The sequence below is a fragment of the Mesocricetus auratus genome, unplaced genomic scaffold (assembly GCF_017639785.1).
Source record: "Mesocricetus auratus isolate SY011 unplaced genomic scaffold, BCM_Maur_2.0 Super-Scaffold_2245, whole genome shotgun sequence".
Lineage (NCBI taxonomy): Eukaryota > Metazoa > Chordata > Mammalia > Rodentia > Cricetidae > Mesocricetus > Mesocricetus auratus.
The window spans coordinates 38,485,601-38,512,216 of NW_024429180.1; the positions used below are offsets into that span (position 1 = coordinate 38,485,601).

The 26,616-nt window shown below is 35.9% G+C and overlaps 1 pseudogene; it reads left to right on the top strand.

Moving 5' to 3' along the window:
* Positions 1-9,236: 9,236 nt before the first annotated feature.
* LOC101826518 lies at positions 9,237-9,976 on the top strand (annotated as a pseudogene).
* Positions 9,977-26,616: the final 16,640 nt, after the last annotated feature.

Below are 26,616 nucleotides of genomic sequence, written 5' to 3' on the forward strand. Positions count from 1 at the left end.
ATCACCATGCTCTTTTCTCATCTAATTTAACACATGTTACCTGTATTGTCCAAATAGTTCCATTCTGATAGGTGTGGGGAAACTCATAAGACTCGGGGAGACAATGAAATATAAAGACTAAAGAAACTCATGGAAGCCACAAAATTTTGCAGGTCCTTTTGCAATGTTACAGATATAGTAAACTGTTTAGAAGGAGAATGGTCTATCTGCAGTTGAATTGCATATTGTTGATGCTAAGGCTAACAAGAATAAAGTTTTGTGAGCAATCAATCTACTCTGTAGATGAGATTCTTCAACTTGGAAGACTTTATATCAGATATCTCACAGTTTGATTGCTGACATAGGGATGAACTGAATTTGTCTGAGCACTGTGAAAATGATAAAACTATTGAGAAGTGGACAGTATTAAACAAATATTGGGTTTAAAAGTCAGTGTTTTGAATCTGTGCATACATAGAAAAAGGCAGTTTTTTGAATCTGTGCATACATAGAATCATGTAGGACTGTGTTCAAAGGAGAGTTAAGAAATCTCAGAAGGCTCAGGGATTATATAGGAATTTTGATTCATTTTGTGATTTAGATCAATCAGCATAAAAATTTAGATTGTAAAATTCTAAATAAACCAAGCCAGAATCAAAGAAGTAAAAATCATATGAACTCATTTTCCTAGGTCACTCAATGGAAAACATGAAAAGTTTTGGATCAAGCCTGCTTTATAGGGAAAATTATGAGAGGAAACACCAATTTTCTGCTAATTAATTCTTAATCATGCTTAAACATTAAGCAACATTTCACTCATGAATGATAAAATAGAGCAGGTGACTAACCTATAAATCCTAAAATTGAGCAGTTATATCTTCAGAATAAACCATGCATATTTCTCTGGTAAATGAAATTAGAATGGTCATAGAGACTGATTTTCCAAACTGGGTCTGTTTCATCAGCTGGATGTCATAGATGAAAGCAAAATGTCATCATATTGGTTTCAATTTGGTCAGGACTTGTATCTGCCTTGAGCAAAATGAATTGCAGTATAGAACTGATTCTTGTCCTTCCTTGACCCTGTATTTGACTTACGCAGCTTAAGCCTTCCACATAAAAGAAGCAGTAACTATGAAATTTGCAGATGGCCCATTGAAATATCAGCATACCAGGAGTACAATGGCAAATAATTCATAAGAACTCACTGGAATATAGAGGGGAGAATGTGGTAGAGTTCCCAATTCATGTGCCCCATTTATAGAGGAGGAGGCTGAGCTCCTTGGGCAATTGTCTAAACACGGCTAAAAATAAGGATGAAACAAAGTCACATATCAACATATATGTGGAATAGCTCCAGAGACCTTGTCCCTAGATGAAGAATTGCAGGCAACTGAGGTATCCAAGTAACGTTAAACATAGTAACTACTTAGGTGACATAACAGTCTTTGACCACTTACCTATCCTCTTATAATTTTCTGTTGTAAACACTGGCTAACTAAACTAGAACAATGGAATCATTTCTTTGATCTGTCATTGGTTTTCTATTTGGATTGAAAAGAATTTTGTTTTCTGAAGTCATTCACTATGCAGCTTAGACATGGAAAATCTAAGTACCATTTTCTTCAATCCCTTTTACAGTTTTCCCAAGATGCCTCCGTAAGTCAAGACATTCCACTTAATTGAAATTTGTATTTTTCAAGTTTCTACATCATTCTTTTTCAACACTCTAAAAAGTTATTTTTCTTATTTCATTGGCATCCAGGAATCAATTGCTTGCAATTTTTTCATTGTGTTATTAGCCTCGTGGAAGAAGTTTTTTGTTTCCTCTGTTAGAACCATCATGCTTCCATCAGGCAGTGGTGGTACATATCTTTAAACCCAGCACTTGGGAGACAGAAGCATGTGGATCAGTATATGCTCAAGGCAGGCCTGGTGAACAGAGTTAGTTCTAGAACTGCAAAGGTTACATAAAGAAACCTGTCTGGATAAACCAATAAAAAAAAAGACATTTTGTTTCCTTGTAGTATACTCCTTATGTCCTTTCTACTAGACTTCCCTCTCCTCATAACTGTTCTATATACCATTGCTTCTTTTCTAGGTTACCTCATTGTTTCTCTTCATCAATTCCATATGGGTTTGATATATCTCTTATCTTATCCACAGAGCATAAATCCATGTGCCTAGATTTGATGACTTCTAATCTCTCTTTGTTTACCAAAAAAAGAAGTTCAAGTTTTTATTCCCTGTAATTATTTTTAAATATATTAAGTTGCTACATTATTATTGTTCTCTATTATGATTAACATTTGTGATGACAATACCCCTGTAATTGGTTCTTCCAATAATGTAACTAATATAATTTCTTAGTTCTCAAACTTTCTACATATAAATATTTTGTGTACAACTGTTTTCCTTTCTTTTCTCTTTGTTAGGCTGTACATATGTTTATTGGTAAGAGTTTTGTGTCTTCAATTCCTCGCATTTTTGCTTTCTTTCTTCAAAATCTGTCAGTTTTCTAAAAATCCCCTCTAGTACTTTAGTTGTAACTAATGTGTACAGGAATCTCCTATGTTTAAACTAGACATTTTTAATTGATTTTCCTGTCCCTTAAACATATATCAAATAATTGTATGTAAAGAAATTTATTGTAAGTAATGCATTAATCTTGAGGAGACTTCGAGTTGTCAAGAAGCTGGCTTTTGCATTTCAGAGTTAACCTTCTTGTTTATGAAGGAATATAGTAATGTAAAGTTGACAGGAGTAAGGCACCAGTGCCTTTGAAGCTTAGTTAGTTTTCTACACATTGTATTACAAGAAATGATTTGGCAACACTACCACTGATTTTTACATAACTCTATTCATTTTTGCAAATAGGATTTAACCTAAAGAAATATTCTAATTGTTGTATTATAATTAGGCAACTTTCTTTTCTATTTTAATATTGTAATGTAAAAAACTTCTGTAAATATCACCATTACTTTTAAAATCAAATCCAGGTTTTTTACTTTGGTTTTTGTTTGTAATTTTTTTCTTTTTGCTGCTTCTAAACCCAGTTCCAATATGTAGCCTAGGCTCTTCTGTAACACTCCATAGGCAAAGCTATTCTAGAACTCACAGAGATCAGAGTCCAAAGATTAAAGGCATGTGCTATCTCTGCCTGAACAAATTCAAGTTTTTATAGTATTGTTTTAGTTTTTATCTTGAAATTTTTTATGTAGAAACATACATATTAACCAAACATTTGAAAAATCATTATACCTTTTGCTTATTATTGAGATAGTGTGTTATTCTAGTGCAGACTCTCTGTAACCATGCTTGTCTCTTGAATCAAGGCCCATGCCTTAGTTATCCGAGTGCTAGTAGTACATATTGGAACCACGAAGCCTATTTAATGCTCATATATTTTAAAGTATTTAGACCAAAAGAAGTGATCAAATTCTTCTTAATTGCTTGCTGTTATTTGTTTTAAAAAATCTGGGTTAAGACTGGGCTAGTTTAACTCACAGAAACAGTTGATCTGAACAAGGGGGAGTTCTTGGACCCTAGATTGATGGCTGGGTGGACAGCATGGGACTGATCCAGACCCTCTGAAAGTGGGTGTCAGTGAGGAGTCCTAGGTAATCTATGGGTCCTTGGGTAGCATTTATCCCTGGCATACAAATAGATTTTGCTGCCCATCCCACAATGAGGGATGCTGTCTCAGCCTGTTCTCTTGGGGGAGGGCCTAGATCCAGCCATGGATGAAATGATAGACTCTGGAGATCCTCCATGGAAGACCTCACTCTCCCTGGGGATCAGAGTGGAGATTGGCTTGGGGTCTGGGAGGGCCTGGTGGGGAGGGCAGAGGAGGACGGGAGGGAGAGGGAGTTTGTATTGACATGTGAAACAAGTTTGTTTCTAACTTTAAAAAAAAAAAGGAAGAAAGAAAAAAATCTTCTTGTTATTATTCTCCCAACATTTTACATGGAATTATCTTGTTATTGCTTTCGAAGTTTATTGACTCTCTAGTTTTAAAAAATTCAAATCTATGATTTGCTTTTCTTTCATCATAATTGTAATCATTCCAAATCCTTTTTGCTCTCTAAATTTGTGTTGGCAAAACTTCCAATTTTTGATCAGATATAAATTTCACTAACATACACTTTTCTCCATCTTCCGGATCATTAATTAAGTTGTTAAATAATATCAACCCTCATACTGATCCCTCTGGCACTCCAATAAGTACATTGACATTTGTTTGTTATACTTCAGTCAATTTTATATCCACAAGGCTATTCTTTTATCTAAGCTAATCTGAAATTTTTATCACTCTTTCATAGCACTGGAAGATACTTTATTTCTAATTTTTAAGCAGATATAATCTACGTGCTTGACTTTATGGATTTTTCTGCAGTGATGTGACTGGAGAAACAGCATTCTGGAGTTATTTTCTTATCGTGGCTTTTACAACCAGGATTGTTTCATGAATAAAGTTTTAAGCATTATTTGTTATGACTTACATACATAATGTAATCAAATTTATTTTCTACCAACCCCTTATTTCTTTTTAAACTTTAAGTGTTTCTTTAATACTAGATAATTTATCATAACATAATTTTGCTAATCTATCATTGCCACAATTGTTCATAGGGAACATTTATGATCCATGATATACTGGGGTTAAGTTTTCTCCTTCTACTTTTGAGTCGAATTAAACATTGCTTTCCAGTGTTTCTTTATTCTTTAGTTTTCAAATCAAATATTGACCAATTTTAAAGTACATGCATTTTTCATTGTGGGCTTGACTAATTTACTAAAGTGTCGGTATATAGTAACCTCATAATTATATATCAAATTAACTTAATTGAACTAGGGTCTTAAGTTTCTATAGCAAAATGCGTCAAATTGACAGGAAACTCAAAGCATTGAGAAAGGAAACATCATATAAGAAAAGAACATTGGAAATTCAGTATTGATAGGAATGAAATTCAGGACTTTTTTGCTTCTCATTTTTCTTTCTTTCATTTGAAGATAATAATGAAATAACATTTCTCCTATTCCTTTCCTCAATACAAACTCTCAAATATACACTTCCCTGCTATCATTATATTCAGGAACTCTTTTTTCATTATTTTACATGCATAAAGACATATGATGAACACACACAGGTACACACACAAACATACACACATACAAACAATTCTTAAATATAAACTGTTCAGTCTGTACAATGTTACATGAATGTTTTCAGGGTGAGGCTGACATTTTGCCACTCGAATAAAAGTTTTTAAAACCTCTTGAGGTTGCGAATAATTTTTCCCTACCAATCTTTATGGGTGAGTTACTTTAGGCAAAAAGTGCAAAAAGAAAAAAATAACAATTTACTTGGAAAATAAAGACTCTCTTAATTAAAATGCATTCAAACTTTTTCTTTCCCCTTGGTTTCCAAAAAGGCCATATGGATAGCTTCCATTTCAAGATTTAGGATGATTATTTAATGCAACAATCAAATGATCTTTACATGAGACTTCAAGAAACTAATGTATTAGACTGTAGTTCCAATGCAAAATCTAAAATAACTATTGGTTACTGAATCAATTACTATTTGTGATTTAATTAAGCTGCATTGTAAGAATAGATACAGGATAAGTGATTTCAGAGAAGTTTGACAGGAAAATTAGAAATCTTCCTTCTAAGTGCCTAGTGTTAAAAGATGTTAGAATTACTAAAGGGCAAAATAGCTTCTTGTACTATTTAGAAACATGAAAATCAGAACTGATGAGCAGGAAAGAAACAGGATGTTGTTTTTCATTTTACAGTAACAACAAGTTTATGTGGCAAGGATTTTAAATTCAGCATATAAAACTAACTTAAAACAAAAGTTAAAAGGCTAAGAATTAATGAGTGCTTCTAATATCTTTCTAATCTTGTTTTGGGTCTCAAGCGTTTATCTGTTGTGGATTTCATAGGTGTGCATGTGTACACACTTCAAAGATTTCTTTACTGTTTATTACTTTTTCCTAGTGCTCCTGCAGGATAAAACAGGTCATAAGATCCCCTGAAATTGGAATTAGAGTTGACTGTGAGATGTTACATGTGTGCTGGAATTGACATGGGCCTACTGCAAGAAAAGTCATTTTTCACATTCACTGAAAACTCCCTCCAGTCATTGAACTTCCTCCCTTAATCCTCTGAATAGAAATATATATCACTGACTTTATTTTGATTTTAAAGAATCAAAATATTGATATTACAACATTTGTCTTATAACTAGTTCTTTACTACTAAAACATCTTTGATAATAAAACACCTACATCATATTTATTCGCATTTCCTTATTTAGAATAAAGAAGGATCTGTGTCAAGCATATTAATTTTCAACTCTGTATTACTAACAATTGTAATGCAAGTCATTTTATTCTAGGAGTTTTCTGTATAAGATAGAAAAAATGTAGCTGTTTTGCTTTTGTTTGGCCTAGCAGTATGGAGGAATCCATACATATTTCTGGTATAATTTTGAATATTTATTTACTTAACACAGCATTCATATTTTTATGGTACAGAAAAATATGTCCAGTAGTTGATTTCCATCATGTATTACAATGGACATTTCAGAAAGGAGACTAATGGTTTGTGATAATAAATAATTTTACAATCTCTCTCCTTTAAAGTAACTATTGTCAAATAAATATAGATTTTGATGTGACAAAATAAAGTGCTTCAAGAAACTTGCAAAGAATTATATACACTTAAAAATATTGTGGAATTGCAGGGTAATTATTTTACTTAAACTTACTAATTTTCCTATATATTCATCTCAGGTCAAATTTTGTTTTCCCATTTTAACATTTATGAAATCAGACCTCTGATGGGAGATGCCATTCTGTAAATCTGTCTCTTATTCGTTGTTGGATAAAGCACTGTTGGCCAGTAGGAAAGCAAGATAGGTGGGACTAGGAGTCGAGTAGGATTCTGGGAAAGAGAAACACAGGGAGTCACGATGTAGCTGCCATAGTGGTAAGAAGTCCGGATCATTTCTCCGGTAAGAGAAATACTTAGATTAACAATTATTGAGTAAATACTTAAGTCAGATATAGCCAGTAAGAAACAAGCAAATGACCAACAGCTTCATAATTAATAAAGTATCTTATGTATTATTTGGGGACTAAAAGTGTGGCAGGCCCAGGCAGATAACGGGGCAGGTTGCTCTCACCAGACCTCCTTGTTGCACTATCGCCTGTGTGAGTGTGTGTGTGTGTGTGTGTGTGTGTGTGTGTGTGTGTGTGTGCAGTCACTTGTGATATCTCTCTGAAATGTTTTATTCAGTAATCTCATTAATATTGGAATAGCATAGTTCTTTATTCTCAAGATGTGTCCTGAATTTCAGGGTTGCCATCTGTAACTGTGCAACCTGAAGCAAATTACACCTGGGAAAATACACATTTAGTCTTCAGATTTTAAATTTATCATCTGAAAATGATTGCCTGGAGATGATTAGACAAAAAAATGTCTCAGAAGTGCTGCAAAAGCAAAAAGGAAGAAAAATACTGAAGACAAATAGGAACAAGTGAGAAAAAGATCCAGGAAGAAAAGAAACTTTATACACAATAGAACAGGTGAGAAAATCAATCCATAAAAGAAAGGCAGTAATGGAACATCACCAAATGGAAAAATCATCCCTGTTTATAAAAGCAACATCTACAATGCTTCAAGGGTCTAGGCTATATTTTTATTCCTTTCAAAATAACTTCGGCTTCCAATTCCACCTGGCGACAGGCAGGTTGTACACCTGTTGTATCTGTTTTGCTTAGTAAGATATTTTTAACAAGTAGATTTTAAAAAATAGATTTTTCTTGCTGTTCTTTCCCTGCATTGTCTTATTTTCCCTTTAAATGTCCCAGTCTGAAGCACAATTTTGGAACATATTTGTTTATTCTCTTGAAAACACCTACTTAGTATCAGTTAACATATATTGATTAACTATAACTCCTGGAATACATTTTACTATATCTTTAAGTATTCATAAAAACAAATTAAATCTATGACTAAATTCAGTTTAGTAACATACCTTACATCTGAATTCACAAAAATAGGGTAAAAAATGAAGGAATAATTATTAAGTTTCATAAAACACTTCAAAGGTAGCATGAATATAGGAAATTTGATATGGGAATATAAATATGAAATTGATAGGAAATTATGTTTCTTTTAGAATAAAATTTTCATTGCCCGTGGGAGTCATAAGACCAAAGAAAATTTAAGGGAACTCATTAAATTTGTAGTTAATAAACTACATTTAAACATATACTCAGAATATATAATGTATGCATATGTACAATCATACACATTCTGAATGTTATTCAAATATACTGTGATTATACATAAATATTAAATTTGACAAAGTACTAATATTTCATTCATTAGAAGAATAATAAGCAACATTTTCTTGTTACAAAAATCATTAATAATCTATCTTAAGGAAACATTTAAGCACATCGAATACATCTCATTTAATCCATAAATTTTAAATTGGGAAATAATAATACTTTGTAACAGAGATTCATATTTCATGTAGGTCAAATATTTTGAAAGATTATAGGTTTCTGTACAAGTTACTTCCATGTAAAACAAGAAACATTATTTCTGTTTCTGTCATTGTGAAATGTAAGTTTTAGTTAGAGCATGTGGTGGGATAAGTATAATCGGTCACAAAAGTTCAGAGGGAATGGCACTATGGGGAGGTCTGGCTTTGTTAAAGGACGTGTTGGAGGAAGTGTGTTAAATGTAGAGGCATGCTTTGAGGTCTCGTGTAGGCTCTGGCCACATCAAGTTTCTGAAAACCACTTCCTGTTACCTCTGGTATCAAGATGTAGCTCCTATTCATCTCTTGGCTCCTTCTCCAGCAGCACCATGTCTTCCTTCATGGTGCCATGTCGTTCCATGATAATAATGAACTAAACCATTGAAAATGTAAGCCACCTCAGTTAAAATTTTTTAATAAGATTTACTGTGATCATCTTATCAAGCAATAGAAACTCTAAGACAGAGCACACAGTAAATTTATAATCTAGTTGTCTAACAATGATCTCGTGTTGGATGAGGAAGAGTACTTTCAAAAGTCACTAGGTGGGGAGAGTGAGGAGGACCCTGGGCTGGCCATGGGTGGTCTGGGACCTGATCAGGCCCCTCCAGGCATGTGAAGACAGGGGGCTGCCCGAGGGTGAGCGGAGGGGAGGGGAGTGGTCCGGCCCGGTGGTTGTGCAAGGACTGGGGCCATGGCCCAGCATCACCACCGCCAAGATGGTCCAGTAGCATTGACCAGTTCGCAATAAGCCTTGATGCTTAAGCTATAATCCCTACAGGAGGAACGCGTGAGGGGTTCCGGATCACCCTGGTGGATGAGTCTGACCTCTACAACTGGGAGGTGGCCATCTTCGGGCCCCCCTAACACCCTCTAGGAAGGTGGCTACTTCAAGGCACATATTAAATTTCCTATTGACTACCTATATTCACCACCTACCTTCAGATTCTTGACCAAAATATGGCACCCCAACATTTATGAGAATGGATATGTATGCATTTCAATTCTTCATCTGCCTGTAGATGACCCACAGAGTGGAGAACTGACCTCTGAAAGGTGGAATCCTACTCAGAATGTGAGTACTATGGTCGCAAGTGTAATCTCACCACTTAATGAGCCCAACACCTTTTCCCCAGCCAATGTGGATGTTTCGATTATGTTCAGGAAATGGAGGGACAGTAAAGGAAAAGACAAGTAGTACGCCGAGATTATTAGGAAACAGGTCTTGGAGACTAAGGCTGAAGCAGAGAGGATGGAGTGAAGGTCCCCACAACCCTGGCAGAATACTGCATCAAAACTAACGTGCCTTCCAATGACAACAGCTCAGATTTGCTTTATGACTACTTGTATGATGACGACATTGATGATAAAGATGAGGAGGAAGAAGATGCCGACTGTTATGATGATGGTGATTCTGGTAATGAGGAGACGTGACATGGTCCTTCATTACCCTGTACTGCCCTGACATCTCAGGACAAAGGGTGGGAGCAAGTGGGGATCTATGCTGGCCCCTCAGCGAAAACTTACTCATGGGGTGGGGACACACACAGCACCCGTTGACTGCCCTGCGGATCTCAGTTTGCTCCTTTTTATGGACTTTTACTGGAGAGAAAGCACCCCCCACAGAATGTCTGAATTCTTGCATTCTTCACCCTTCCATCACTGTATTGATTCTTTTTAAACAGACAGACACCACTGCCCTTCAAACTCCCACCTCACTTCATCTCTGCAGAATGTTCACAGCAAAACATGTTTGTTTGTAAATTCTTGGAAAACTAGTCTGTTTAAAACATTAATGTGTTTAAAGCTGGGAACCCACTGGGAGTCCACAAGTGCTGCATATATTGGGTAACAAAAGAAAATGGGGGGAAAAGACACAAAACCAAAACCAAAAACCAAAACAAAACAAAACAAAATAAACCAAAATAAAACAAACAAACAAACAAAAACAAAAAAAAACTTTAAAAAAAAGCCAGTTTGCCAACGTTTAGCTGCTCCTTCCATTAGTGCCTATGTATTCGTTCAGCCCCATGGTGGTGATTTTGTTCCTTTCACTTACTGAGGCTGTGGGCATCAGGGACTTCCTCTTGCTAAGCCTGATGAATGTGCTGCTTCTGCCTCTATAACATTATCCAACATGGAGGCTACAGCTACTCTGAGGAGAGAAGTCAGATTTTGTTTTTAGGAATCGATTGAGATCTAAAGCCTGAAATAAATATTCATACTTTAAATAGAACTGAGCACTAGGTTGCTGTTTATTTTAAAGGTAGGGCAAGTGGGGGGGGGTGGAGGTTAGTGTGTGTGTGTGTGTTTTAATTACGGAAACAAAGAATTAAAGTTATACCAGCTTTGGTTGATGCTGCTGAGGGGAAGAGTGAAAATTACTTGTGGCCGCTGTAGGGAGAGGAAACATCTCAGATATTCACCTGAGGTTTATTTTTCTTAATTAAGTAGCCACTTTTAATTATTCAGTATTAATCCTAGGCTCATGTGTTAAGATTTGGTTTTCATTGAGCTGCTTATACTGATAGTGATAATTTCGGATGTGTGCGACTTGGGACTTGTTGTTTTCCACATTGGATATGATCTGGAGGTCTTTCTCCTTCGGCTATGGAGTGCAAGCAGGAATTGTTCCTGGAGCTTGCCCTGGGCTTCTCTGTTTGGGCAGGGCGCTGATTGACCACAGGCATTTCCAGTTGTTTCCCTAGATCGCTGTCATGTTACTCCAGTCAAGACTGAGCTCCTCTAGCCTTCACCATCCAGGGACTTCTGCAATGCTATGATGTAAACCAGTTTTCAGAAGGATAGGGTGTTAAGATCATTGCTTGCCAGCGTCACTCCTTATCTTCAGATTTCAGCGGCGAAAGAACCAAAGGGCAAACAGGAGTTGGGCAGGATAGATCCTCCACTGTTGAGTAGGTGGGCGGCCCTTCCTTCCTTTCTGATCTCAGGGTTTTCATTCACTCTTCAAAAGCTCCTGAATGAATGCTATTTCTCAGCAGCTCTCTGGCCTCTAGTTTGATCTGTCACTAAATGAGAATGTTTAGTCTGGTTCTGAAATATGTATGAAATTAATCTCCTCAGGGCCTGGGCTGTACCTGAGTCTAGTGATTCAGGAAACACAGCTGTCGTGCTGTGTAGGACAGTTGTAAAGAGTAAAAACTCCCAGAGGGAGTCCCCTCCAAGGCTCCCAGATAGCCTGCAAACCTGGAGCCAAATAGCACTGATACTCCCCTCCCTATGGTCCCTGAAATTTTACAGATAGTATGTTGGTCTTACTCTTCACACCCTAAACAAGTCTTTCATGAAAAAAGCATCTCCCCTCACTCCTGGGCATGGTAGGCACCTTGGAATTGTAGGAAGTGCCCTGCTGGCCTGTGTTGCATGTTAACTCAGAGCCAGAGAGGGAAATGGAGGTGGGCCTCTCAGCCTTTGCTGACATTACTGTTGCAGGCTAGCTTTGTGTCTGATGGGAGTGCAGGCAGTTCTAAAGGCTATGTTGAGTTGCTGGCAGGCAGACACTGGAAGTGTAGAATGATTGACAACAGTTGGTGGTCACAGACTTTGGTCCCTGAGAACATAACCTGTGGAAAACTACTTGCGTGTGTGTTTTTCACTTTTGGGAGAAGATATATGTCTCCGCTGCAGGCAGAACTTTGAGTAAAGTTGGTATTTTAGCTTAAAAGAACAAGATTTTTTAAAAGTCTAATCAAGGCCTTACTGAATAGCTGCTCCTTACTTCCATGTATTGTGAGGCTGCGTGGAGAGAGTATGTAGTATCATGATTCTGTGGTTGCTCCTCAGTCTTCCCACTTCTCTTATCATTCCAGAATTGTTAGCCTCCCTCTACTTTTGTAGTCCCTTCTTCCCTCCCTCCTGGTCCCCTTATGTTTGGCCCTGTCTATTGGAAGGGAAATGCATAGCTCTCTAGGTTTACATTCACAACTACAAAGATGCAGATGCAATTTTCAACTGAAACCAGTGGATACACCTGACTTTAATAGTTTCCTTAGCTAAAATTATAGATGGTTTTTCAGTTTTAACTTATGAGAAAAGTTTATCCAACGCATTTTGTGTTGACTTCCCCTTAGTGATTTATTTTGTCATTTTCTGCCCATCTGTCTACTAATAAAAATGTGAAATAAAAAAGTCACTAGGTGGCTATTGTAAGCCTTAAGGCAACTGCATGTAACTAACCTCATTGCAAACTATTAACTACAGAATTTGTTATCATTGTTGGTTTGTGTTGTTGTTTTTATATACCTTGCTTAAAAGCAAGTTACAATCTCTTGACTATACTTCTCAAATAAAGAGAATCAAGCCTCACATTGTGAAAGCACAGGTATTCAGGAATATGTGAACCTATCCTTTAAACCAAGCAGTTAATTATGTCACTAGCACATTTTTAAAAAAAAAAATCTAAGCACTCATGAGAGAATGTGAGCTTCTGCTTGTGTTATTATAAATTGTAATCCCACAAGACCCTACAGCTTTGTATTCTTTAATGCATAATGACCTTCTATCATTTCTCAAATTCAAGGCATTACTACCAGCTACCCTTTGCTGCTCAGTTGATATGTTTAAATGAGTTGAACTCATAATTAGACATAACCATGCTTACGAATATTTAAATGATTTCTCAAATGAAATCTCCTTGGTATCATGGGGGAAAACCTCCCACAGAGAGCTTCCCCTCCTCTCCTGCTGATGTATAAAAATATTACATTTTGAGAACTCTGGATACTGATACTGTACACCCACCTTCCCCAATTTTCAAAAGAAATAAACACCCATAAGAGTGAGCAATTGTATTATGCTAACATGTGCCATAGTAGGCTAGAACTAAGTTGGAGTAAGAATTAGGACTCCATTATTATTTTCCCTGAATCACTAAATTCACATATATTAGGTTTATTCCTCTCATTCTCTCATATTGATAAGTTATTGCACACAACAAGGAGCCCTTGAAGTAAATGAGATATTGACTGTATAGTGCAGAAATTAGAAAAGTCTACCAGTTACATAGAAGATAAAACACAGCCTAATTACTTCCCTGTTTGCTTATACGAGTCTTTCATTATTTTCCTAATTATCCCATCACTTCATGATACCTGCACAGAAGATATATTGAAAAGGTTAGAAGTAATTAAAATGAGAAAAAAATAGTAATGCTCTTAAATGGAAATAAATAAAAAGAAAGTTTGGTTTTAATTTTAAAAAATCAGAAAAAATGGCACACACTGGCTGATTGGTAGAATGATATAGCAGGATTACTTTACTCTCCATAACAAGATAATTAATAATTTTTCCAAATTGAATTATTTTCTTATTAAAATATTCTTTTGTTTTTAATTTATGTGCATGAGTTTTTTGCCTGTACCCATATGTCAGCAGAGAGCATGGGGTTTCCTAGAACTGGACTTTGAGAACTTTGATTGTGGCCTTTGGTGCTGAGTATAAAACTCCATTTCTCTGCAGGAACAGCAAGTTCTATTACTTGCTGAGCCATATCCGCAACACTATAGTGAACTTTTACTATTAAGTTAAATTAGACTTTCTGTAAGGTAAGCCATGTCTCCTTATTCATCAAGTATCAAAATACACAATGTATAAAGCTACACATAAAAAATTCATCTATAACTGTTTATATTTACTTTTAATTATTAGTTAAATTAAATTTGTTAAACCTAGACTCAGTCACCATTCCCCAAAGGCATATTTCAATATGTACTGCTTTCTTATATATTCACATGAGACTGAATCCCTTAATTCTATGTTTATTTACTTTACTGCCTCTCTTGGTATTTGTCTCTTAATAATAGTTCTATGAATTAATAGTTTTGTAGAAACTTATCTGCTTCTCATATTTTATTTACATAGAATTCCTCTTCATGTATGCAAATATCTACATATAAAACTTTATTTATGAAAATGATATGTATATATTATTATAGGTGTTCTTAATGGTGCTATTGTTCATGGTGAATTTTTTACACATATAATTTATATTGATTTTACACATATATTATATATTGATTAATATATTAACTTTTAAATAAAAACTATTGAATTAATAAAATAATTTTCTTCTAGTTTTATGTAGTACACTTCATTAAATGATAAATTCTTCTTGGTGGTATGCATAGTTATGTTTTCCCACATTTTTATTGATTGACATATTACCTTCTAAATGATTTGTTAATTGCAATCAGGAAATGTTACATGACATAAAGTGTTATTTAAAGTACCTGGCATAGACATATAACTTAACAAAGTTTAATTTTCTCCTTGTACACATGCTTATATTATTTCATTTTTATGTTTAATCAAGACAAATAAAGTTTTTACCATTCAAAGTATGATAGGCATAATCTTTTTTACAAGTGAACATTATAAAACTATCATTGTTAATGTTAAACAGGATTTTTTTATTTCTTTTTACATTATATTTTTTATTTAATTTAGAAAGATACTTGCTTCACATGTCAAGTCCAGCTCCCTCTCCCACCCCTCTTTCCTTGCCCCTCCACCAGCACCCCAACCCCCCCACCCAATCCCCACTCCATTCCCTAGGGAGAGTGTAAACTCTCTCAGGTTACCAATAATTCTCTTTTCCACCCTATTATATTTTTTGTCTCTCACTGATTAATACTGAATTTTGCATGATCAATTTTCCATTGTAGTGTCTTACATTTTCTTTACAGTTTATTGTTTCATGTTATTTTTTTAACCTCAAAAATGCTATTTTCTGAAGGGAACTTGAGGAGTGGATCTGAGCAATATGTTAGATATGGGGGCAACTGGGAGGAGTGGATGGAGAAAAAAACTACAGTGATGATATATTCTTTGAGAGAAGAATAAAAATAACACTAGTATTTTTGTTGGATTGTTTGCTTTTCTTAAAATTTGGTACTGATATGGTTTTGAATCTAGTCTTCACCATCCTCTTCAAAGCCACAGGACAAACACAAACAACATGGTTTCAATATTTTAAAGATGCTGGTTGATTCTTAACTTGAGCATAGAGTGGTTTCACACTAAAAGTTCTGATTTAGGAAATGAGTTCATTCTTGATCACTCACAACTGGAACTGAACCCTGAATCCATAGCCATAGTAGATTCTTATCTAATGTTCTTTTGCTTGATATGAATTTAATGCATACATATAGTACATTTAATATCAATGAAACTCACAAGTATATATATATATATAAATGTACATAAAATTCCATACAGAAGTACACTAGTAACATTGTTCCACCACTCCCTCTTTCTAGCTCTCTTTAGTCCAACTCAATCCTACTCACCATCTGACATCTCATGATGATGTCTTCTTTAACTACACACACACACATATACACTCATACACATACACTCACAGACATAAACACACACACACACATCCCTACTGAGATCCTTAAATTTGTGCTAATGCACATGTGTTTAGGGCTGAACACTTGGACCACATGATATTGAGCAAATTATCATTAACTTTGTCTCTAGATTAAAAAAAAATCAACTGGTTTATCCTCCTCAAGGTATAATGACTTCATATATATATATATAAATATATATATATATATATATCTTCATCTTGAGAAGAACTAGCATTGTCATTATGGAAGTCTTGTCCTTGAAACCATATTGGTGATATTTCACAGATGCATACCTGTCATGTTTATAAGACAATATCTTATAGAACTCACCCTTGTCTTCTGTCTTTTGTAATCTTTTTATATCCTATTGTAAGCTGTTACTGAGTCTTACATGTGTTGTAGAAGTACAGATTGGGTCTGAGTTTCACAAAGACATTTATCCTGTCCATGTTAAGGAGTTGTGGAAATTTGTAGTGAAGTGTCTGCTGCAAAAAGAATTTTCTTTGATTGACAGTTGCACTTCCCTGTGCACATAATGGTAAATATCCAGAACACAGAAGCTATAATGGCTCAGGGTCAAGCTATAATGGCTCAAGCTATTGGTAGTCAGCTACATCTACAGTATCTAAGGTTAAGAATTCCTTAAGTCAAATAGAAAAGCTATAGCTATAAGTGTGACTATTGAACTATTATGGACATTTTGCCAGGCTAGTCAGAGGCTGGTTCAGAGGTTATTTTTTTACAATAACTAGGAAATGGAAACAATCTCGAAGTTTATTACTTGATGAATACAATAAAAATATTGTACTTACATAAAATGCAATTCACCCCAGGACTAAATAAATGAAACAAATAAACTGGGAGATCAAGTAACAAAAGTAAATATACTACTGTATGAACTAAGACAGACTTAGGATGACAAGTAAAACCTTTTCTCTTTTTTTTAGAATCTATTTCTGAATCTTTAAATGTGTATATATAACATGGGGATAATACACAAAAATAGTTAATTTACTTTTAATGGAAAAAACCATAGATTCACCTGCTACTTTCTCATCATTAACTTTTTCATCATATGAGAGTTTTATGCATGAATACAATTTGGTGTGATAAATCTATGCTAGTCCTTCTGCTTCAGCCAGCAACATTCCTGATGTCTTCTGCAATTTTTGTATTCACATCTCTGCCTTCACTTTTAAGCTATTTTTTTCATTTTCAAGTTACTGAAATTAAAAGCTGTGATTTTGAAGCACATTTGAATGAGAGCTGGGAAATAACAGTGTTTGAGTGTGCCTCTTTTGGGTATATGCCTAAGAGTGGAATTGCTGGGACTTATGGAAGACTGATTCCCATTTTCCTGAGGAATCTCCATAATGATATCCAAAGTGGCTGTAAAAGTTGGCACTCCCACCAGCAGTGAAGGAGTGTTCCCCTTTCACCACATCCTCTCCAGCATAAATTGCCGTTGGTGTTTTGATTTTAGCCATTCTGACAGGAGTGAGATGGTATCTAAGAGTTGTTTTGATTTGCATTTCTCTAATGGCTAAAGAAGTTGAGCACTTTCTCAAGTGTCTCTCAGCAATTTTAGACTCCTCTATTGAGATTTCTCTATTTAATTCTGTAGCTCACTTTTTAATTTGATCCTTGGGTGTTTTGAAGACTTGCTCCTTTAGTTCTTTGTAAATTTTGGAGATCACCCATGTGTCATATGAGGGATTAGTGAATGTTTTCTTAATCTGTAGGCTGCCTTTTTGACTTGTTGACTGTGTCCATTGCCTTGTAGAAGCTTCTTGGTTTCAGGAGGTCCCATTTGTTAAATGTCGATCTCAGTGTCTGTGCTACTGGTGTTATGTTCAGGAAGCTGTCTCCTGTACCAATTCATTCAAGAGTACCTCCCACTTTTTCTTCTAAGAGGTTCAGTGTGACTGGATTTATGTTGAGGTCTTTGATCCACTTGGACTTAAGTTTTGTGCATGGCTATAGACATGGATCTATCTGTAGTCTTCTCCATGCCAATAATCAGTTATACCAGCACCATTTGTTGATGATAGTTAAACTTTTTTCCATTGTGAAATTTTAGCTTCTTTGTCAAAAAATCAAGTGTTCATATGTGTGAGGTCTAATATCAGTATTTTTATTTAATTTCTTGGGTCCAGCTGTCTATTTTCGTGCTAATACCAAGCTGTTTTCTGGACCAAAGCTCTATAATAGAGCTTAAATGTGGGGATGGAGATGCCTCTGGAAGTTGCTTTATTGTACAGGGTTGCTTGGGCTATCCTGGGCCATTTGCTTTTAGATATAAAGTTGATTACTGTTCTTTCAAGGTCTGTAAAGAATTATGTCAGTATTTTGATGGGGATTGTGTTGAATCTGCAGATTTCTGTGGGTAAGATTGCCATTTTTATTATATTGATCCTACCTACCTGAGAGTATGGGATATCTTTCAATTTTCTGGTATCTTATTGAATTTCTTTCTTTAACGACTCAAAGTTCTTGTGATATAGGTCTTCACTTGTTTAGTTAGTGTTATCCCCAGATATTTATTGTTGTTTGGGGCTATTGTCAAGGGTGATGTTTCTCTGATTTCTTTCTCAGCCTGTTTATCATCTGTATACAATAGGGATATTGATTTTTTTAGTTAATTTTGTATCCTGCCTCGTTGTTGAAGGTGTTTATCAGCTGTAGGAGTTTCTGTGTACAGGTTTTTCTGGTCACATATGTATACTATCATATCATCTGCAAATAGTGAAAGTTTGACTTCCTTTCCAATTTGGATTCCCTTGATCTCCTTTTGTTGTCGTATGGCTCTGGCTAGATCTTCAAGTACAATATTGAAGAGATATAGAAAGAGTGGACAGCCTTGAATTTTCCTGATTTTAAAGGAATTGCATTGAGTTTCTCTCCTTTTAATTTGATGTTTGCTGTTGGTTTAGCATATATTGCTTTTTTATGTTATGTTATGTTATGTTCCTGTTATCCCAGATTTCTCTAAGACCTTTTTTATGAAAGGGTGTTGGATTTTGTCAAAGGTTTTTTCAGCATCGAGTGAGATGATCATGTGGCTTTTCCTTTGCAGTTTGTTTGTATGGTTCCACAATATTCAGAGCAAATTATTTGTAAGAGCTTGAATCTGGAAGCAACCTATATGTTCCTCAACTGAAGAGTGGATTGAGAAAATGTACATTTCAGCAGGAAAAAAATTGGAATCTTGAAATTTCCAGGCAAATGGATGGCACTAGAAGAACTAACCCTGAGTGAGGTAACCCAGTCCGCAAAAGGCAAACATGGTATGTACACACTTATAAATGGATTTTAGGCAGGAATGAGGGGAGTGCCAGCCTATAATCACACAGACAGAAAGTCTGTGAAACAAGAAGGACCCTAAGAGAGATATGCAGGTTACCCCAGAAAAGGGGGATGGTCCAAGATCTCCTGAGCAGATTGGGAGCTTGGAGGGGAGGCAGGAGGGATGTGGGAAAAGGAGAGGGGGAGAAGAGTTGGGGAGAGGAAGACATGGAAGAGCAGGAATTTAGAGTCGGGGAAGAATCAAGGAGAGTAGGATGAAAGATAGCATATTAAAGTGAGTCATTGAAGGTTTGAGGAATGATTTGACATTGGTGAGATTACCAGAGATCTACAAGGATGACACCAGCTGGCATATGAACCAATAGGGAAAAGACTACCTTACATGACCATCCCTGATAATGAGTTTGACGACTTCAGTATATGCTATCCTAGAACAATCATTCAGTGACTGATGGAAGCAGAGACAGATACCCACAATTAACTTAGAACTGAACTCCTGGAACCCAGTGATAGAGAGGGACGAATAATGAGTAGGGGGGGTAAGAGTGGGCTGGAGAAACCCACAGACACTGCTAACCTGAACAAAGGGGGAGCTCTTGGCCCAGGGACTGATGGCTGGGAGGCCGACATGGGACTGATACAGGCTCCCTGAACGTGGTTGTCAGAGAAGGAGGCCTGGCCAATATATGGGGCCTTAGGCAGTAGATCAGTATTTATCCCTGGCATACAAATGGACTTTGGGTGCCCCTCCCACAATGAAGGATGCTCTCTCAGCCTGGAATCTTGGGGGAAGGCCCTAGGTCTTGCCCTGAATGAAATGGCAGACTCTAGATATCCCCATGGGGAGCCTCACCCTTCTTGGGGAATGGAATGGGATTGGGTGGGGGATTAGGGGGGGATGGGTGGGTGGCCGGTAGGGGGCTGAGGGGCAGTTTGCTGTACAGGGAAGGAGGGGAGGGAGAGAGAGGTGTGATTGACAGGTGAAGCAGGTTTGTTGCTAATTTAAATAAAAAGAAGAATTAAGAGTGTTTAGACATAGTTTGGACTAGGTAGATGGTATTAGCATCTTAAGAATTCTGTACTCTGTTTTACATTTTTGCATTGAATATATTTTAAATGATTTAAGGAAATAACTTTTAACTACAAAGTATCTGAGTATACTTAATGGAGGGGTTGTATTAATTACAGTTTCATTACGACAATTTTGACCTTAACATGATGACATAAGGAAGCACTGCTTGTAGTATAATTGCTTGGTCTAGAGAAATAATCATTTTCTCTTCTGGAAAGTAAGTTCCCAATTTAACTACAGTACATACACAATTAGTATGAAAGTGGTTCTTAAAGTAATTTTCATTAGTATCTTGTTGTAACCCTTTTTCATGTCTCACTATATAACTGGTCTCCTATCTGTTGTTTGCATGAAGCTCTTCATCACAGGGACCCTCTCCAGAGGCTAATGCTAGTGTCAAGCTATCAGATCTCCAGAACTATGAGCTGAATTATCTATTTCTTTCTATAAAGCACTCAGATACCATTTTGTTATACAAACACAAAGAGAGGAAAGCAAATATATATTATGCAATGAAACAGAAACCAAGCTTTACTTTAAACTTTAATCTCTAGAAACAAATTTATAAATGAAAAATTGAATCACAGAGGAGATTATTTCTTTATTTCTTCTCTGCTTTCCTTTTGTTGTATTACTTGCTGGCAACTTTTAATCATCCTTACTATGGAAGGAAGAGAAGCCTGACATGAGACCACTGAACATGAACTGACATTGAGCCTTTTTATTGGTCTCTTTAATAACCCCTTCTAATTCTAGAAAACTATTATATGCATTAGTCACTCTTTGTATAACATCAACAGATTAATTTTATGTGGGGTGGAAAAAGGTATACTGTAAGCAACATAATATAGATAGAGTCTTTTAGCAAGAATTAGAAATATCACATTGCCATGACAACAGATCATGCATGACTGCTCAGCTGTGACTTTTCAGGTACGCAAGTAATTTCCCAGAATTTTACTGATACTATTTGTTAAATTTATATCTCTGTGATACTGCTACTTACTTGAAACTGAACATTCTAGTTTAAGCTTAATTGTAGTCTAACTTGTAAACAGAGTTGTGTTTCGAATGGACTGCTATCTTGATTTCACTCATATTTTAAAGTTAATTACTCTTGTTTTTTAAATTGTTTAATTTAAATTAGAAACAAGCTTGCTTCACATGTCAACCCCCAACTCCCTCTTCCTCCCCAACTCCCCATCCCTCTTCCAGAACCCCTACCACCTACCCAATCCCTACTCTGTTCCCCAGGGAGGGTGATACCCTCCATGGAGTATATCCAGAGTCTGTCATTTCACGCAGGGCAGTCCAGGCTGAGAGAGCATCCCTCATTGTGGGATGGGCACCCAAAGTCAATTTATATGCCAGGGATACATACTGATCTACCACCCATAGATTGCCTAGCCATCCTCACTGACACCCACATTCAGGGGATCTGAATCAGTTCCATTATGGCCTCCCAGCCATCAGTCAGGCATCCAAGAGCTCCCCGTTGTTCAGGTTAGCTGCTTCTGTGGGTTAAACCAACTGAGTCTTGTCCTCTTTGCATATGAGGTATATAAGTGTGTGAGTATGCATTTATGAATGCATGTGTGCCTCGAATGGTTCAGTAGCAATACAAAAGTCATTTAACTATGATTAACTAATTTAATTTTATTAAGTAAACAAGATATCATCAAGACAAATTTAATAAAATTAATTGAAAACTTACTTATGTCATTTCTGCTGTTGCTGAATCCAGGTCTGGGGAAATATTGTTATTGCAAGCTTCAAAAATTAGTAAATAAAACATATTCTAAAATATAACAGACTGCAGGTGCAACAATGTCAAGATCCTATTAACTAGTTTCTGAATCAAAAGTAGGTTTTAATTTAGTAGTAACTGACAAGCTAGTAGTGGGTTCCAAGTTGACTTGGGCTACATAGTAGGCAGGAATTACCCTTAGTTCATATCCTTGCCAGAATGAACTGTCAAATTTTTAATTAATCTTAGCTATTCTGTTGAGTGTAAGATGAAATCTCAAAGATGGTTTGATTTGCAACTTCCCGATGACTAAGAATATTGAACATTTGAGTTTCCTGTCCACATTAGAGAGGGTCCTAGAGCTGAAAGACCAGGTGGATAAATGTTCCCATCAATAACCAGAAGCTGTCAGGTGTGGTAGCTCACACCTTTAATCCTAGCACATAGGCAGTAGATGCAGGCAGATTTCTGTGAGTTTGAGGACAACTTTGTCTACAAAGTGAGTTCCAGAATACACAAGGCTACACAGAGGAACCCTTCTCTAAAAACAACAGTAACACACACACACACACACACAACAACAACAAAAACAGAAGTTATCTCCAATTGATAACCACTAGCAAATAAAATTTTTTGTTTCTTCATGGAAGTATCACAGGTCTAAAAATTACTCTTAAAGGTCTCAAATATGTTGCTTTTTTATCTTACATTTCTTGCTTATTTTAAAAATTTATTTTATCTCCATAGTCTTCCTTTCATTTTACCCTATAGGTCTTTTGAATATGTATTATGGCTTCCAGTTTGGTGTCTTTATGGGATTCTTCAGTGTGTAAATGAGTGACACTTTACGTCTATAAATGTTTCTTATGCTTTCCCTTTGGCTCTTTGGCTCTTTTCATTCTGTTTGTTTTGTCCTATTATGATGCTCTGGTTTTTGTTTCAACTTGATATATTTTATTGTATTATTATTCCTTGAAAGCTTGCTTCTTTTCTAAAGAGAAACAGAAGGTGGATGTGTGGGGAAGAAGGGAGTAATTGGCAGGAGCTGAGGGGAGGAAAACCATAGTCTATGAGGAGAAAAAAAAGATTTTAAATGAAAGCCATAAAATAGCTGAGGTTTCACAAAGAGAAAAGAAAAAGAAAGAAGATGCCAAAATTAGTATTTACATCAATGGGCAGTGTTTGCCTAGCATGCATTTAATACTGTTTTTGATTTTCAGGCACACACACACCATAATATACACATACATACATACACACACACACACACACAAACACACATATACAGAGACAGAGAGAGAGAGAGAGAGAGAGAGAGAGAGAGAGAGAGAGAGAGAGGAGAGAGACATTTAGAAAACTATATAAGTGAAGTTCCATTTACAGATAGATGAGAATGTTTTACATTTTGAAATGTTTGTTTTTCATAATAAATGTTAGAAACAGAAATCACAGATTCTTGAGATTATATATCTGAGATCCCTGATATAGAATAACTATCACAATTTTTAGAAGAACATGATTTTGGCATTCACATCTAATAATAAGTGACCAAAAGCAGTATAATATATTCACAAATATAATTTTATTCAATGAACATATTTAAAGTGGTTACCTTTCTTCTGCATATCTTTGTGTGTATGCTCCTGGATATGTGTTGAGGTTAAATGCAGTTAGCGTCCCTCTGGAAATGTGGTTGTAGTCAGTTGCATCCTATCTTACTTGATCTCTGGGAACTCAACTGAGGTTGTCTGGAGAAACAGTAAGTACACTGAAGTAATGACATATCTATCAACCTTATTCAGTGAACTGCTGTTCATCATTCTATACCAAAGATTGTATTTCTGAGTAGTAATGCGATTAAACATGAATTGCTTCTATAATGATAAGGAATAAGAATAGTGCACTTATCAATGTATCCTGAGGATATTTCCAGAAAAAATTAACTACATGGGAGCAGAATAATGCCTGAATGTGCGAAATAATGTCCCTTAGTCAGGAGACCTGAGTAGAAATATGGAAAAAGCCACAGTCACAGAAATTAATCTTGTCCTTGTGCAACTGAGTGAACAAATAAGTTTACACAGTAAACATAGAAGAGTACATCTAGAGGTTTCTTATTAGACTGTTGGGAAAGCAAAGGCATCTAAGTTGGCAAAACCTCACACCAGCATGAAATATCACTGGTAAATGAAATTAACATTGTTTACAATTCCAAGTAGTCAACGTTCTCATTCCTTCATACTAAAACACACCAAAGACAATTCCAATAGCTATTTTTCCATTGCTATGATAAAATACAATGACAAATGCAATTTAAGAAGGAAAGGTCTGCATGGTGGCAGGAGCAGAAGCTGAACCACAAGGAAATTCCAGACAAAATAAACAGGAAATTGAAGAACCATTTAAACACTCAAAGGCCACTTCCAGTAACATATATCATCCAATTAATCTCTATTGCCCAAACTTCTCCAAACAGAACTAATCACTGTATGTGTCATACAAATACAAAAGACAATACAGGGTATTTTTGTTCAAATAACCACAACCATATTTACGTGTGGAAAGAATTGTGCCTAAAATGCCAGGTCAAGTTCTGATGATGACTCCTTTCCTACAAAGGGATATTTACAGCCTCCCTCCTGGTGTACATAACCATCAAGTCATTGTTCTGTTTATTTAACTGACACATGTTCACACATGCAATTATATTTTTGTGTTGGGTATCATGTCTTGCTGGAAGGCAATAGCTCCACAGAAAAGAACGCAAAGTATATCCTGAAAAATAAATTGGAAGATGCAAAATGATAGTCTTTTAATTTTAAGATAAATTCATGTATAAGAAATTCAATTGAGTACATAAAACAACAGTAAAACAGGATACATTATTACTTCCTTTACCTCTTAAGTAAATAACTGTATCCATTGTAACAAGATATGTTGCTTGTAGCAGCCAAAGGAAACCTCAACTTGTTTAGAAAAATAAAGCATCTGAAGAAGATGACTTCTATAGGGAATGGTGAAGTGAGGAGAGGGAAACACACTGTGTATACTGTTTTGAGACGCTGTGAGAACTTTATAAGAATGAGCTTATAGTTCTCTTCCAGCTGCTTTCTGACTTTCCTGCTTTATTCTGAGACTATTCTCTCTGATAGTGAACAAATGCCTTCAATGTCTTCAACTATACATTTAATTAGTACAACAGAGTAATCAATAAACAGAGAACAGGGTTGATATTTAACTCCAGAATTTCCCAGCACATCCTTTTTCTAGTATTCTTAGATTTATGTCACATGCACATCCAAGATTAAACAAGCATAAACGATAGAATTTTGTTGACTAGCACAGACATAGAGTCAAGGAAAAGTCTATGTTTAAAAATCCACATAGTTTAATACCTTAAAGATGAATCATTCTTCATGAATAGTAAAATTATCAGCCAGAGAAGAGCACTAATTACAATGACTAAAAATATGCTGTTATAATTTTTCTATTTTTCATCCCTTGGTATATTTAATGGTTTCTAAATGCATTGTATGACATATATTTGACTCACTTCCAAAAGTCACATCCAAAAGGCTATCATTTCAATAGAAATCCTTATTACATATTTTATACTTTCAAGTAATTACTAGGTTTGCTTTGCAAAATGAATTATATTCTCCTAAAGTATATATAAATCATACCTATAAGCATATATCTTTCAGTTCCAACAGAGAAAAATGATTATATACTCTGTGAGAATTTGAAAGTGAAATATGAATAATTTTACTTCTTGTATGCCTGAGTAAGCTTTAGAATATTGAACTTCCCATTGATGACAAAGATAAATTTCATGGGAATGGCTTCCCTATTGGGAATGGGTGATGTACACAGCAAATATTCATTTTGGCTGAAAATAAAGAACTGCACTAGTATTCCATGATATTCCTGTGTTTATGGTTTCAACCTGAGGTGGGACAATAATAGCAACATAGTTGGCAGTGACTGCCTCTCTCTTAGAAAATTGCCATATTTGAATAAAAAAGTGATATGGGATGTCCTGTATGCTACAAATGTGTGTTGCTTTTATTGTTTGAAAAATGAAGCTGTTTTGACTAGACAGAATATAGCTAGGAAGGAAATTCAAACAGGATTATGGAGATGTCATGTATCCACCTAATGGGTAAAATGTCAAAACATTACCTATAAGCCACGGCCACATGGTTATATACAGATTATTAAAAACAGGTTGATTTGCCCCCTCTTTGTGTTCCCTGACCTGTGGCCACCAGACCCTTTCTGCTACTGAACCCTGCATCAGGACCTGGAGGCAGGATAAAGAAACCAAATACATCAGCCAGCATTCTGGACTTGCCCCTCCACCTTCTAGTAGAGAGGTGAGTCCAATAGCCTCTTCTAGTCCACCTCTCCTTCTTCAAGTACCCTGATCATTGACCTTAACCTTTCCTGCCACTGAACCCCACAGTGGGAACTGGAGGCAGATAAATGCAGTGGAATTCATCAGTTGGCATTTCCAGATCTACCCCTCCTCACTCTGATAAATAGGTGAGCCCCAGGGCTTCTTCTAGCCCAC